Source organism: Anabrus simplex, chromosome 5 (genome assembly GCF_040414725.1).
Source record: "Anabrus simplex isolate iqAnaSimp1 chromosome 5, ASM4041472v1, whole genome shotgun sequence".
Taxonomy (NCBI): Eukaryota; Metazoa; Arthropoda; class Insecta; order Orthoptera; family Tettigoniidae; genus Anabrus; species Anabrus simplex.
In genome coordinates, this window is record NC_090269.1 from 205466345 (window position 1) to 205469191 (window position 2847).

Here is a 2847-nt window from a genome sequence, read left to right on the forward strand (position 1 = left end):
TTGTTTTTCATGGTTTCGTAAGGCCAAGTTCTTCACCATCTTGGACTTAAATCAGGCCTATAATCAAATTCCCCTTGCCGAAGAGTCTAAACATCTCACAGCGTTTGCCACGGACTGGAATTTATATGAATACAACCGCGTGCCTTTCGGGCTCCCTACGGGAGCAGCTGTACTCACTAGGCTGCTAGATAGGGTCTTCTCCGACATCAAATTCGAGTACTTATATCACTACTTAGATGATGTCGTCGTATTTTCAGAGACTTTTGAAGAACATCTAGATCATCTGCGAGAAGTTCTCGATCGCCTTCGTAAGGCTGGGTTAACTGTTAAGTTGTCCAAGGTTGCCTTTGCTAAGCCCTCTATGTCATTCCTAGGGCATATTGTGTCACCCGATGGAGTAGCAGTCGATCATTCTAGAACACAGGCTATCCGTGATTTTAAACCTCCCAAGGACATTAAAGGTATCGCCAGGTTCATCGGTATGGTGAATTTCTTCAGGAAGTTCATTCCTAATTTTGCTAATAGAGCGGCGCCCTTAAACCTTCTACGTAGGAAAGGCATCAAATTTGAGTGGGGACCTTCTCAACAAGCCGCTTTTGAAGACCTTAAATTAGCTCTCTGTAATGCCCCTGTACTTGCTATGCCTGATTTCTCGAAGAAATTCATCGTCCAAACCGACGCGTCGTCGTCGGCGGTAGCTGCAGTCCTTCTTCAAGAGACTGAACGAGGGAGGCGACCCATCGCCTATGCGTCTAGGACATTGTCAGCTCAAGAAGCAAAGTACTCCATATATGAGCTTGAAGGTTTGGCAGTCTTATTCGCCTTAGAAAAGTTCCGTCTCTATCCGGAACACGTCAAATTCGATCTGGAGACTGATAATCAAGCCTTAAGCTGGGTCTTAGGTAGGCCGCGTCGTACAGGTCGTATAGCCCGTTGGGCCATCCGTATTTCTGCCTTCCAATTCGATGTACGGCATATCAGAGGTACTGAAAATGTTGTGGCTGACGGACTCAGCCGTATGTTTTCTAACGACGTCGAGACCCAGGAACCGGCCGACAGTTCATCACCTCCCGAGTCCATACTATCTGAGGTTAATGCCATCTTAACAGATGCTCCCATGCTCTTTAGGGATATTGAGAAATACCAACGTGAAGATCCGACGCTGGGTCCGATAATGGAAACCCTTTCTTCTGGGGAACATGTCGTCCCTTATGTTCTGAGGAATGGTGTTTTATGTTGCCCATCGAGGCATGATAAGATGATGAAGGTTGTCGTTCCAGCGGTTCTTGTGCCTATGATCTTCAAATACTATCATGAGACCCCATTGGGGGGGCACCTGGGTATCTTTAAAACTCGTGAAAAGATTCGTGAAATGTTCATCTGGAAAGGTATGGACGGTGAAATCCGTGAACTTGTAAAAGCTTGTAAATCTTGTTTGCTTAGTAAACCCACCATGTCCACCAAGGTAGGCCTTTTGTCTTCGCATCAAGCGTCGCGCCCCATGGAACGCCTGTATATCGATTATGTAGGACCCTTCCCCCAGTCAAAGGGTAATGCTAATAAGTTCATCTTTGTATGTGTAGATGGTTTTACAAGATTTTCTTGGTTATTTCCGACTAAACTGGCTACCGCTCAGTCTACCATTACCTGCTTAAATTCTATTTTTGCTTCTTTTGGTCCGTGTCAATATCTTGTATCTGATAATGCTAAGGCATTCACATCAAATTTATTTCGTAAATTCTGTTTTGACTTGTCCATCTCTCATGTAACTACTTCTGCTTATTACCCTCAACCATCTCTGGCTGAACGGGTTAACCGTAATCTCAGGTCCGCACTCATTGCCTATCATCATGAAGATCCTTCCAGGTGGGACACGTCCCTGCATTGGATAGCTTTTGCTTTGAATTCGGCGGTTCATGAATCTCACAAGTTTACTCCAGCTTCTTTGATGTTTAAGTTTGTTCCCAACTCGCCGCTCTCTAACCTCTGGTCTCTGAATGACATTCTACCCGAGACAATAGATCCGGACAGCATTAAAGATCTTTGGAAGAAGGCTAAAGCCAATCTTAAAGTGTCTCATGAAAAGGTTAGGGAAAGGTATGATCGTGGACGGAGACCCACCCCTTTGAAGGTAGGCGACCAAGTAATGGTCAAGAATTTTGTTCCCGCGGGCAAGCTTGCCCCCAGATTTCATGGGCCTTGTATCATTCTCGATTTTCTTACGCCAGTTACGTTGTTAGTTAGCAATCCAGCCACCGAGAGGATATTTAGGGTTCACCTGTCACAGGTGAAACCGGTGTAATTTACGTGTTAACTTGCTTCATATTATTTTGAAAGGAATATGAAGGTTATATATTTTTTTTTTTTTTGAGTTTTCAATTTCTAGGCATTCTGCCCCTTCTATAGGATTTTGTTTCTTATGTAAGCATGTTTGTGAAACCTGCCCCGACCCATTAAACTGCCATCCTGTCTTTGCCACGGCCATTACCACGCTCCCGTCTCCTGCTCCACTCTACACAGTGGCTTAATGAATACCATGAATATCTGCACGCCGCTGGCCCCTCACTCTCTCCTCAAGCCTGTGCCCTCAAAGAAACATGATGGTCCAACACAATTCTGCCGCCTAGCTTTATGTTTCAGTGCCCCCGCAGCCACGCAGCGCCGTGCAGCAACTGGGGAGGGGGATGGGCCCCCTCCTCTCCAGCGAAGACGACATGTGCCCGGCGAGCCGGAGCTCTCCTCCCGGCCAAGGCTGATGTGCGGCGCACGACCTGCTACTTGCCCGCAGCCTGTATATGTTCACCGCGGGCGCGGAGTGTTTCAACTCCTCTGCTCCCCTCATTGTGC